The following is a 12,664-nucleotide window of genomic DNA, read 5'->3' as shown; positions in this document are numbered from 1 at the left end:
CAGTCTCTGCTTTTGCATGGGGGTGAATCTTTCTCAGTCACTTACAGCAGGTTTCACAAAACTTTATTGGTAACTAACTTGTCCATAGTAAGAACTTTATGAAGTGCCTTTTCTATCCATTAATAATATTAGCTAATGGAAACAATTACCATACCATAACAGGGAAATGTTGATAACATTTGCAAGATATTTCTGAATAAATCCAGTGCGTGAAGTACTGACAATCACAGTGGCCTTTAAAATAAAGTGTTATCCCTCATACACAGCTGCACTCTGTATTAAATCAGAAGGGAAAGTGCAGGATTTTGCTCATTAACTTGTTGCACATGTAAGGGAACTGTTGCCCCCTTACTAACATTCAGTGGGGGTGTTTTAGTTGCTAGCTCCCAGTACTAAAAAGGGGGAAGAGTAGATGGGGAATCAGGGCCCTGAGACTGACAGCCCCCAGGAACAATAGGGAGAGGCCAATGATCCACGTTAACCTGAATGACAGGACGGGCAGGCTAATCAGAGAGTCAGGAGGCCAGGGAGGTCCCGTCCTCCGTGTGAGCTTGACTTGCCTGGGTCAGACAGAGAGGGGCTGAGCTAAGGAGAAAGCCAGGGTCCAAGCTGAGCTGGGGAGCAGAGCTGGGCCAGATCCAGAGAGAGCAAACCCTGTCCTGGGAGCTGCAGCCCCAAAGCCAGAGGCACAGCCCAGAGAGAGCAGACCTGTCCTGGGAGCAGAGCTGCAGCAACCAGAGCCAGAGGGGCCAAAGAAGCAGCCCAGGGAGCTGGAGGCAGAGCAGCAGCAGCAGTGCTGAGACAGAGTGGTGGAGCTGGGGTTGGAGCAGTCCGGAGCTGGTTGCGGTGAGCAGCTGAGGAGACTGAGGGGGACCCTGGGCAGCAGGCCCAGCACAGGGAGACGCCTCAGCCAAGGGGCTCTGCAGGCCAGGCTTGGATCATAACCCCGATAGGGCGGGGTGACACTGGGAAGAAGGGTCCTACCACTTAGAGCCTGAGAGTGTGTGGCACCACCAGAGCAAGTGTCCAACCCACAGCATCCCTGCAGCACAGCCAGGGCCTGAGAAGAAGGCCTGGGACTTACAAGGAACAGACTGTGAACTGCCCGGACATTCCAGAGACGCTGCTTGTGATGTTCCCTGCCACAGAGCGGGGTGATGTGTTTCCTTTAACCTTTCCCATTTTTCCTTACTCTTTTTAAAATTAATAGTTGATTAAATAACTTGCATTTGCTTTAACTTGTATGTAATGGTCAGTGGGTCAGAGGAGTGCCCAGTGCAGAGAGAGTACCCTGGAGTGGGGTCACCCTAGCCCCGTCCTAGGTGACCACAGCAGGGTTGGGGGTTGAGGCCCCCAGGAATCCTGGGCCCAGCCTTGTTGGGGTTACAAGGACTCTGCCAGACAGGAGAGTGGAAGGGAGGCCACTGGGTAAGGGAAGTGGGAGCGAGGACTCAGATCCTTTCGCTAGCCCACTTCACCGGGGTAGTGCAGAAGCCAGGAAAGTTCCCCACAATAGCAGGACTATTCCCCCACTTGCACACTGAAAATCTATTTATGCTCATGCTTTATCTTCCCGGAACTGAGAGCAAGTCTGACGCACTTGGCAGAATTTTCATTTCTGTAACTGAATGCATGTGCTGCAGTGTTTTCCTCTTGAGCATGCACAGCACACATTTGCTTGATTAATCCTGCTGCCCGACTATAGTGTTCCTGCTGCCTCTCTGTGATTGCTTTTGATAAACCACATAGACAAATACTTGAAAACGTGGGAGGACTACTCTTTTGCTTCCGTGTGTATGTGTGTGTTTGTACAGTTTGAATTGAATCAGATCAGATGGATCAGAATGATTAGGTTTTATAAGAAGTTACTGAGACAAAAAGCCAGAATGAAATGAATACATCTCTGAGATAAGTTTTAATTGCTTGTGCTAATTTACCTTACAATAATTAGAACAAGAAACTAAGCAGAACTATTAGTCAAATCCTGCTCTGAAAGCTCCCATCAGGGTGCTGGAACAATTTTTATAGTGGGGGTGCTGAAAGTGGAAACCATGTATTTGGTTGTTACTACTTAAGCCAGGGGGTTCTGCTGCACCCCCGGCACTCCTAGTTCCAGCACCTCTGACTCCCATCGATATCACTGGGGTGTCCTTAGGCACAATCTTATGGCTGAGTAATTTGACCTTATATAATTACCCTTTTAAAGAAAAACATCGAGCCAAGTATCTCTAAAGGTGGTGTGATTAATAAATTTAATAATCTTGGACACTATGATCATAGTTAGAATGTTGCCCTTTCCCCCCAGAGACAACTACAATTGCTTCCAGCAACTTTAGTCACTCTGAACTTTAATAAAGCAACAACAACCTCAAAAAGAAGCAACGGATAAATTTCAAGGAAGAAAAGAATATGATCCAGGTATAAGTGCAATACTGATCAGATTTCTACGGGGTAAGAACTAATTGCACGAAATAATTTATCTATTGAATGTATCCTATTTTCCATTCACAAATTGTCCAGGAACAAACTAGGATGTTGTGTTTTATTGTTCAGTTATCTGACAAATGTTTTATGGAAACACATTCCAGCATATGGATTGCAAACTGAACACAGCTGTGAGTATTCTATGTACTTGGTCACGTATGCTAAGTCACAAGATATGGGTTCCGTTCCAAGACTGGATGACAGTGAGTGATAAACAGAGGGCTTGAAAAAGTCACTGTACAGGAGGACAGGAGTACTCTAGGGAGAATCAAGAGGAGACAAGTGGACCTCTAAGGGGATTTTAGAAAACCTTTTCCTTTTCCTCAAGACAGAACATTACATTCTGACTGTGCATGCGGACTCCAGACTTAGAAAATATTCAAGTTCCTTCATCACTGAAGGACAAAGACAAAAATGATTGGAGATGATCCCTGCAAAAGAACAAAGGCTATGAAACTGTTTTTCAATGTATTCTGGCATGGGGAGATGACAAAAGAAACAGTTAAGGTGACTTTAAAAGCACTTCAGTGCTACAAAAGATACAGGTCTCTTGAGGTACCTAGATGAGTAGGATGCAAAAGGTGTGGTTCGATGGAGGTAACCATTAGTTCATATTTCAGCCACTTTGGTACAGGGAAAGTAGAAGAGCAATAACTCCTGAGGATGGAGTTAGCTCCTGGGAACAGAGATGCTTTCCCTCCATACAGCTGCAGTTAAGATTGCACTTGAAGGAGCAGTGGGGTGGGTGAAGCGAGGCCCAATATGTGACTCATTGTTTTTCAGTCTCCCACCCTCATCCCTTGACTGGAGTGAGGGATACCTTTCCAGTTCCAGCAGGGTTTCTTTTCACAGCTACATGGTCTAAGCAAGGAAGAGCAGGAGCTCGCAGGGACAGTTACGCCTCCTGGGTATAAAGAGTTCTCCCTATCTGAAATGACTTCCAGGATCCCCTGGTCAACAATGATATTGTAATGGATCTGCTAAGAGGGGACTATAGCTCCCTTTTCGCGGCACATCCCCTTCCTCCTGACCAGGTAAAGGGAAAAGTCCTGAACCAGAAAGTGGCCAGCCTCTGTTTGGAAAGTGGTGACTGCAAGGCTAGCCAGGAGCTGGAGAGAATCTGGATGCAGGGGCCGTATTGCTAGCTAGCTAGCTTCAGAGAAGTATCCCCAGCAACTGTGGACAGAGGTATGAAATAGTCTGTGACAGCCAGACAGTACAGCTGAGTGCAGATCTATGTGGGACATCCAGGGGAGCAGCAGTGGCTGGGCGGAGAGGCAGTGCAGAAGGGCTCCAATGAGCAACACTAACGGAACCTGGCCTGAAAACCTTCAAGCCCCTATTTGTTGAATAGAGACTGGACTGGAGAGAGCACCCCAGGCATTAAGTGCAAAGAGCCCTCTCTCTCCACTGAACTGCCCCAGGGGCCCAGAATAAGAATGGTTACTGCTCAGCTTGAACTGCCGTGGTTTAAGCATCGGTACCTAGGGTATTTATAACCTTTTCTCTTCTGCCAACCCTAGTGAAATACCCTTTCCCTTAGTCACATGTCTGAGTGGTTTACTGGATCCCACCAGGACTAGCGCCTACAAAGTGTAGCTGCTGAAGCACCTATAGGTCGTGGTACACCTGGCATTCTACTGACACCGTAGCAGTTTGGTGTAGTACATGTGATGGGGTGTACCAGGCGCTTTAAGGCCCCCTGCTGGAGGCCTTGTGGTCCCACCACACCCTTCCCCTGTAAAGAAGCCATAAAGGTGGGTCCTCCAGGACTGCCTAGAAAAGCTGCAGGGAAGCAGCCAATCAGAGTATAGCAGGCTAAATTTAATGGAGCTGCAGGGGTTGAGCTACTCAGTTCCTGTCTGGGACCAGAAGAGGAAGGAAGGGTGCTTCTTGCTAGAGCTCAAGGGAGAACCAGAGGATGGGTTCTGGTGTCATTAGCACTCAGTGAGGAAGAAGAGGAATTGAGAAATTCAGCTTTGAGGTAAGGGTGAAGAGGAAGAGGCTATGTGAGATGCATCCCAGTGAAGGCAGCAGCTGCAACTATTAAAGCAGCATGTGGCACTATATATAGGGTTCCTGGGTTAGAACCCAAAATAGTGGGCAGGCCTGGGTTCCTCCCCACCCCCACTAGCTGCTGGGGAAGTGGCCTACGCCCCAAGAAGGGGATATGACTCAGTACCAAAAACCCAAGAAAGGGGCTAGAATTTGAACATGACAACAGCTGAGGACAAATTCTCCAGGGAGAAAGCCATGGGGGTGGGGCAAAACTCCATACCAGGGCAGGTATACACTTAAAGCTAGCTCAGAAGGGGCTGAGGAGTAAGCCCAGAGACAGGGTGAAAGAGATTAACAAGGGCATAGGGAAAGGCCCTGTTGGGCCTTTTATCCTGAAAGTGGTTCATCCATCTTTTCCCCTATTAACTGAGTGACTTAGTTGGAGGGCTGAGCCCCTGAAGACCCACCTGGCGAGGGCAAAAGGGGACACCACAAGCAGAAAGAGCAAATGCAGGTTTGCACCCAGGAGGCACTCATGAGAGGCGAGTGTACCCTGTCACACTCCATTCCTGTGCATCCCTGATATTTACAATTTCATCAGGCTATTTGCAGCTGTTTGGACTCTGTACTGTCTTTCCTGCCTGGATACATCTACGCAGCCTGCAGCAGTGAGCCTCTGAGCCTGGGCTGACAGACTTGGGCTCACAGGGCTTGTGCTACCGCATTAAAAATAGCTGTGCAGACATTGCAACTCAGGCTCTAAAGCCTAGGAAGGGGATGAACTTCTGAGCCCAAGGTCCAGCCTGAGCTGCAACATCTACACATTTCATTTGAGCCCAGTAGCATAAACCGGAGTCTTTTGACCCGGGATGGGAGACTCATGGCCCTGGGCTCCTGCTTGCTGTGTAGCTGCATCCTGTTTGAATTGGTTGTTTGCTCTGATCACCTCTTATCCCCTTTCCCTGGACGTCCTTCCACTTACCTTTTCCCTCTCCCTGCCCCCCATGCTCCACCTTTTCCTCTCACTATCTCTCCTTTCCTTCCTTCGTTCCTGATATCCAGACAGTTGCTGCAATGAATCTTAACTTTACAGATGAGCTTAATCTTGAGAATATTTACATTGTCCATGCAGATAATAAGGGACTTACAGCAGATGCTAAGAGGCATGCACGCTGACATCAGCCAGAATATACTTGCGCTCAAGATTATTTCAAGGTGTGTTCCCTGAGCTGTCTTCAGATAAGGGGGAAAAATTATATCTCCTTCTGCAGCCGTGAAAGATCCACCTATTTCTAATGATGGAAGCACCCATGAGGATAATGCTATATAAAGGCTGTTCACTCAAATATGTAGGACACAGCTATTAGGAAATGCAATAGCAGACTTTGTACATACCAGAGTGAGGGCTACTTTCTGAGGGCTAGATGGCACTCTTCCAGCACAAGCCTGCAGTAAGGCGCTGCAGAGCTGCACTGCATCTGCAAAGCACAATGCTTCCCCAGGCCGTCCCAGGAAGACAGAAGTAACCACTCTTTAGGAGGCTAGAGTGCTCTCTTCCACCTAGTCAGCACTGTTGGCTGGTGCTAAAGGGTAGCAGGGCAATGGTCTCATGCTCTCCACCAGGTGGCTAGTACGACCAAGGGCACTAACAGGGTGCAGTCCCTACGCTCGGTTCTTTATCTCAATAAATTAGAGAGAGGAGACGTATTCGTTCCAGATAGCTAATAAAACATGAAATTCTTCAGGAAAATAAGACAGATGACTAGTATCACATACTGTTAATTCTGGTGATTCTTAGATAGTAGGACCCAAAAGGACCCCTGTGATCATCTAGTCTGACTTGCTGCATAACACAGGCTGTAGAATTTCACCCAGTTAGCCCTGCATTGACTTCAATACATTGTAGCTGAGCTCCAGTGTACCTTTTAGAAAGACATCAAGTCTTCCTTTAAAGGCCAAGTGATGGAATATTTAAGTAGGATCAGGATTGTTCTCATGCAGGAGCAGTGTATAATAAACTCTGCAAGAAATGCATTCTCTGTGCAAAAGACTTGGCCTCAAATCAGAGCTGTAAATGTACATGCTACATGGAGTTTACCCAGAGGTGCATTCCCACAATGAAAGCTCCCAAAGACACTGCGCCTGATACAGGTACACGCACGGTGCTTAATGGGCTGCTATACTTTTGAAAGTCCATGGCCCACATACTGTGCCTGGCCAGCTCTACTGGCTGGTGCGAGGAAGGAGGAGAAGCATAGGCATATGTCTATACCATCCTTCCCTCTCTGTTTTTCAGTATCGGCTATGATTCTCCTTCCTTACACCTTTTTATCATGTTTGCAATCCTCTCCACAAACACTTTGATAACACATTTTACCAGGTGACTTCAATATTCTAATATAGGCATTTTAAATGATAACTCACTTTATATTAAGAGTGAGGGAGGAAGTAGGAAGCTATATAAGTATTATATAATTGCATTTAATTTAATTTCCTAGTTTAAAGTTTTTTTAAAAAAGTGTAGAAATATTGGTAGGAAAATGCTCACTGCAGAGGAGTAACAACCACATGAAATTAAAGGTAGGGAAGAATCAGGATCTTCACAACAAGGCAGAAACTAATAGCTTGATTTTGATCTCACTTGTTCTGGTGTAAACCAGAAAGAACTGAAGAGAAATCTGTGAGCTTACATGGGTATAAGTGATTCCAGACCCAAAAGAGAACTGTTTTTGTAAAGCTTTGAGTGGAAAATGATACTTATAACTGAAACTGTTTGGAAATGTTAACTCTAGTTCTTCTTAATAAGAAAAGACTATAATACAGATCCCTCACAGGCTTTTAAGTATGCCAGAACCTATATCAATCTGACCTCAGACTTTCAATCTATTTGACATGAAATCATACCCCTGCTGCTGAGTCATTGTACTATAAGCTGAATTTGAGTTAAGATTGTTATGGGTAAAGCCTGGAACTACTGTTTAAAATGTGCTTCATTGCCATTGTAACAAAATATTACCAAACAGTCTCCCATATATCCCTTCTCTACACCTATCATGCCAAGTGTCTGTTGCCTTGATGGACAAAGTTCCATTTTCTATTTTACTGTCTATGACTCAGTGGTTCAGCTTTTCCAATGTAAACTAATGATCAACCAATTCAACTCTCTAGAACTGGGACATTTTCCCCCACCACTTCTAAACCCTTAATTTCCCCCTATAATGCTATAGCAAACACTTCCATATATTTGCACACTGTAGGGAACTTTGAACTGCAGGGACAGTCTTCATTTTGTATCTTGTACCACAGTGAGCACATTGCTGGTATCTATCAAATTAAAAACTTGTGAATTTTCTAGTAATTGCTGTAAACCTAACTTTCTGTTTTTACTGACTGTAGTAGATAATAACAAATCCATTATAGGATCATGCGCCACATACATTCTTCCTTTACACTTTATTTACTGTATTCTGGTAGCAGTCATGGACCATGACCTCATTGTGCTAGGTGCTGTACAAGACAGAACTGAAACACAGTCCCTACCCCAAAGAGCTTACAATCTAAATATTAGGCAAGAGACAAGTAGTGGATATAGGTGGCTGAGGGAATAAACTTCCCCTCCATCATCCTGCCCTATTGCAGAAAGGCATTCAAGCTCTAGTTTCTAAAGTCTCCAAGCCTCAGGTTGAACAGAACACTTCAGCAAACCACTGTTAAGGAGTCAGAGCTATTTGTTGCTGAAGTTAATTCTTTTTACTCCAACAGAGAAGAGAAAATGGAACTGCCACTTAGAAGTAAATAAAGCAGCTAAATGTTTGTGGGGTTTTTTTCCTGACAGAAATATAGCATGTATTTAAAATATGATTTTAGCCAGCAGGCATCATAACACAATAATTGATCATAATGGATGCAGGGCATGCTGGCTGTTTGCTGACACTTTCAACAACTGTCAGGTTATTAGAATGGAATATTACCCTTTCTTTCAACACTGAGTTATTAACTCAGCTAGCAATGGCTAGGAGCAATACTGTATACATTCAATCTTTACTTATTCCCATCTGAATTCATGTGGCTGGTCATTATTTAGCACACTCTGAACCTTAAACATAAAAACTAAAATCATGTTGCTGAAGTGGCATCAGAATAAAATTGCAGAACAAACATGGACCCTTCTCTGACCTTGGATTTATAAATTTAGACTTATTTTCTGGGAGACAACCAGCACCCTTCCCTTCTCTAGCAGCCTCTTCTTCAGTGACCTTAAGTATCCTCATTCTGTAACTATCTTTTCCATCCTTAGACTGTAGGATTGCAGTCTCTTCACGGGGGCTTCCTGTTGTCACTAATGGCACAACAGCCACAGCTGAAGGAGAGCCTTTAAGCCAATAGCCAGTAGTGGCATCGACCACGTAGACCAAATTAATATCCGACTTTAACGGTATCCCTTAGAGCCCTAAGGTGAGATGGGAGTTAAAGCTACATTATTTGTATGGTGAAAGGTATAGGCTCATACATGTAGGATTCATGGATGTTGAAGCACCCAGGATGGAGCTCCCCATAGAAAGAGTTAAAGATGCCATGCGGTAACTGCATCCAGAAAGTCATGAAGAGCAGCGTGTGGGTTAAAGCACTCTCCTTTAGCTGGGGACTTTAGACCTCTCTGAGTTTCTTACTATTGCAGAGCAATTGCAGAGCAGTTGCAGAAAAGGAGGGGTAATGGGAACCATTTTTGCAGACCATGTATTCCAAGGAAAAGCTCATATTAGGAGTTTCTCAGGTGTAAAGGGCAGGGGCTGAAAAGTGAAAATGGGCACTCTGACCCTAAACTCCTCAATGCCAACTGGCAAAGGGTTCGTTGTTCTGTAACAGCACTTCCTGATAGGCCTGACAAACTCACTGCACCTAACACACTGCTTTCATAGTCACCGTTGTCCGGCTTGTCCTCATCTGGCCCTCCACAAACACAAGTCGACGCCACACCAATCTGTTTTGTTGCAAACACGTTCTTTCCATTTCTAGCCTGCAGACTACATGACCCACCCATCTTCACTTTGCGTCATACATTGCCTGCACTACATCGGTCACCTCTGTATGCCTTCTGATCTCATTTAGTATGTGATCACGGAGTGATATCTTACATATTCGCCTTTCCATCACTCTCTGGGTGACAGCGAGTTTTTCTTCCTCCGCTTTTGTTGTTGACTAGCTTTCCGTTCCATCTATCGTTGCTGGCAGAACAGTGGAGTTCAACAGTTCTTTCCTTTTCCTCAGGGCAGTTCATCATCCATTGGAGACATTTTATTTTGTTGAAACTTGCCCACCCCGCCTTTCACGTCCTACAGCATTTCCCTTCGAATGAGTTGTCTCTGCTCAGCTGCTGACCCAGGTAAATATATTTGTCCATCTCCTCGACCTCCTTTCATAGTATTTATTGAAAAAGTGTTCTGTAAGGTATCAAATGAAAGCTAGTGACACACTGGTCATTAATGTCATTGTGAAATGTATGTATTAACACTTTCTGAGAAATTATGTATACTGCTGATACTGTACTTTAAAGTCTGTAACCAAACAAAGCGAGAAACAGGTATCTTCAAGACCAGAGGGAAGATAGTTATCTTTCTGTGCTACATAAATTAACCATTGTGAGCCAAAACCAATGGGAGTTACATTTGCACAGCATATAATCTGGAAAAGTAAGTTAACATAGGGATAGAAGGCAACCTAGCAGTAGTACACTAAAGAACAAACAACACCCTGCATTTTAAATGTCTTCTGGATTATAACAGGCTGTGCAAGGACAATACCTCATTATCCATTTCACTGAGAAATCACCCGCCTCCACCAAGGTTGTTCATGATCATTTGGATCCTGACTGAGCAGCAAGACCAGCAAGCTCTGCAGAAAGGCTTACAGGGTGAGAAGCTGCTCTGAGAGAAGGACGGTCATCTGTTAAAGTTAAGTTTTTAGTCTCTAAAATGGCCATGGGATCTTATGAGGTTTCTACAAAACCACCTGTGTGCAGTTTGTTCCCAGTGTTCTCCAAGGAAACAGGACATGGGTACACTTAGTACATAAACTACCCTAAGAAAATACTGGACTCCACATCCCAAATGGGAAACTAATTCACCAAGCCCCAAAATATGATTTTTGCTCAGTACAGGGCACTATTATTTAAGTATTTGCTTTAAAGTGCTTTTCCTTAGCTTCCCAGGCTTTTCATAACATTTTAAAATACATCAGATCAAAGAAATACAAATCCAAAATGGAGAAAGATGCTGCAACTTAATCAACCCCTTTATATTGAATCAGCCTTCAAAGTGACTCCCTCCCCATCTATTGCACCCTGGCAGAGGGCCCTGAATAGTTTTGGGTGCTGAAAAAACAAAAACAACAACAACTGCAGAAACCCAACCATTCCCAACCTCTGAAAAACTAAATGGGCCTTTCTTATTATTTATATTTCAGCAGCACCTAGAAAATCCAAATGAGATGAAGGCCCATTGTTCAAGACCCTGTACATACACTAGTAAGAGATGTTCCTTGCCATAAAGAGCTTACAACTAAGTAGACAAAACAAAAGGTCAGGAGGATAAAGAAGAGCACAGACAGGTGGAGTGACTTGCTTACAGACATACCGCAGGCCAGTGACCGAGCCAGGTCTCCTGAAACTCATGCACCCAGTGCCTAAGCCATTGAACCAAGCTGCCTTGCAGTGTGTCCAGGAAATCGCCATATTTCTGGTTTGGACAGGATGTTGAGCTGGAGGTAGGGGGGAAGGTTTGAGTTACAGACCTATGTGGCAGATGCTCTGCTACCACCATTCTTTTAAATCGCTGTTAGGTCTGGAGCCTCTGATTACAACAATGAAGGTATTACACAGGAAGAGCTATGGTCTCTCATGTAACCAGGTTCCATGTATATATTTTTTAACATAGTTGAAGCTTGCAACTATGTTATTTAATATTGAGGGTGGATTTGTTTTTTGTTTCCACTTTGCATGTTACAGGAAATGTGTTTGGTATCCCCATTCGGTGAGCACAGGTCACAGACTAGCGTGTGTGGGTTAGGTCAAGAAATGCTGTAATGGTACAGCAATGTGACAACAAAGGTCCACTTTGTGCCACTTGTAGGTAGAAATGGATCCTGGAGAATTCCCCCCTGGTCAGGGGACCTCTTTGCTGGTGGAAGCAGGTAATCCACCTCCTCACAAGCTACCCGCCTCCTATCACTGATCTATATGGCAGGAGAGGTGGGGTTGAAAAAATGGCTTGCTCACACGCAGCTGAGGCTGGTATTAGGCTTCTTTGGAAACTTGGCCCCAAAATAACAAATCTGTTCAAAGAAAATAATTGAAAATCACCTCTGACTTTCAGTAATTTCCCTACAGGCTGCCAGGTTTCCCATGCAACCGTTCTCTGTTCTGATTAAGGTGTTAGTAATGCCATCAATACCTTGAAGAGGAACACAAAACCCTGAACTTTGTTCTTTGTACTTCAGGATAAAAAGTTGAACAAAAACGCCACTTACCAGCTCACCTTTAGCAGAAAGAGTTGGTATCATAACTCCCAGTGCATCACGCTTAAAACTTAACAACCAAGAGTGAAATCAGTGTGTCAGCTAAGGGCCTATAAAATATAAACTCTGTGCTGCTAAGATGATTCATGAAACTGCTATAGCACATCCTTACATTGGTGAGATAGAAAGCCAGTTATGATTTTTTTAAAAAAACAATCATTGTTTTCTGGCAAATAATAATAAATATCCAATATATGAGCCACAAGACAAAATAAATGGATAATAGCTGATTTCAGACCTCAAATCAGATAGTGTCTACAATCAGTAAGTGCAACAGTGCCCTCTACATCTCATGAATTCAAGCACATCTAACAACGTATTTCTAAAACTTTGAACTTGGAATAAAAATATTTATACAGGGTGACAAAGTTTTTGATGCATTATCTACACCAAAAGAGAAATTTGGTTTATAAAATAGTTGTCCACTTCAATTACTGTATATTATATCATCTGAATCTTCATATTTAAATTAATCATCACATTTAGAATGAGTTATTTGAGAGTCACATCCTTAAATCTCTATTTTTTTTAATTAAGGTGATTCTCTCTTGATCTCATTGGGAGATTGCTTGCGTAAAGAGTGCGTAAAAGGAGTGTGGGGCTCTGGATT

General features: G+C 44.0%; 1 long non-coding RNA gene across 2 annotated transcripts; it reads left to right on the top strand.

Moving 5' to 3' along the window:
• The first annotated feature begins 4,333 nt into the window (after window positions 1–4,333).
• Window positions 4,334–12,416, top strand: LOC122464571. 2 transcript variants are annotated; one of them, XR_006288742.1, is made up of 4 exons: window positions 4,340–4,468; window positions 9,751–9,865; window positions 10,266–10,393; window positions 10,945–11,342. It is a non-coding gene; the product is annotated as an uncharacterized LOC122464571 (long non-coding RNA). The 2 variants fall into 2 exon arrangements; XR_006288743.1 differs by having other exon boundaries at window positions 4,334–4,468; window positions 10,266–12,416.
• Window positions 12,417–12,664: the final 248 nt, after the last annotated feature.

The sequence above is a fragment of the Chelonia mydas genome, chromosome 2 (assembly GCF_015237465.2).
Source record: "Chelonia mydas isolate rCheMyd1 chromosome 2, rCheMyd1.pri.v2, whole genome shotgun sequence".
NCBI lineage: Eukaryota > Metazoa > Chordata > Testudines > Cheloniidae > Chelonia > Chelonia mydas.
This window is presented reverse-complemented; position numbering and strand designations above follow the sequence as displayed.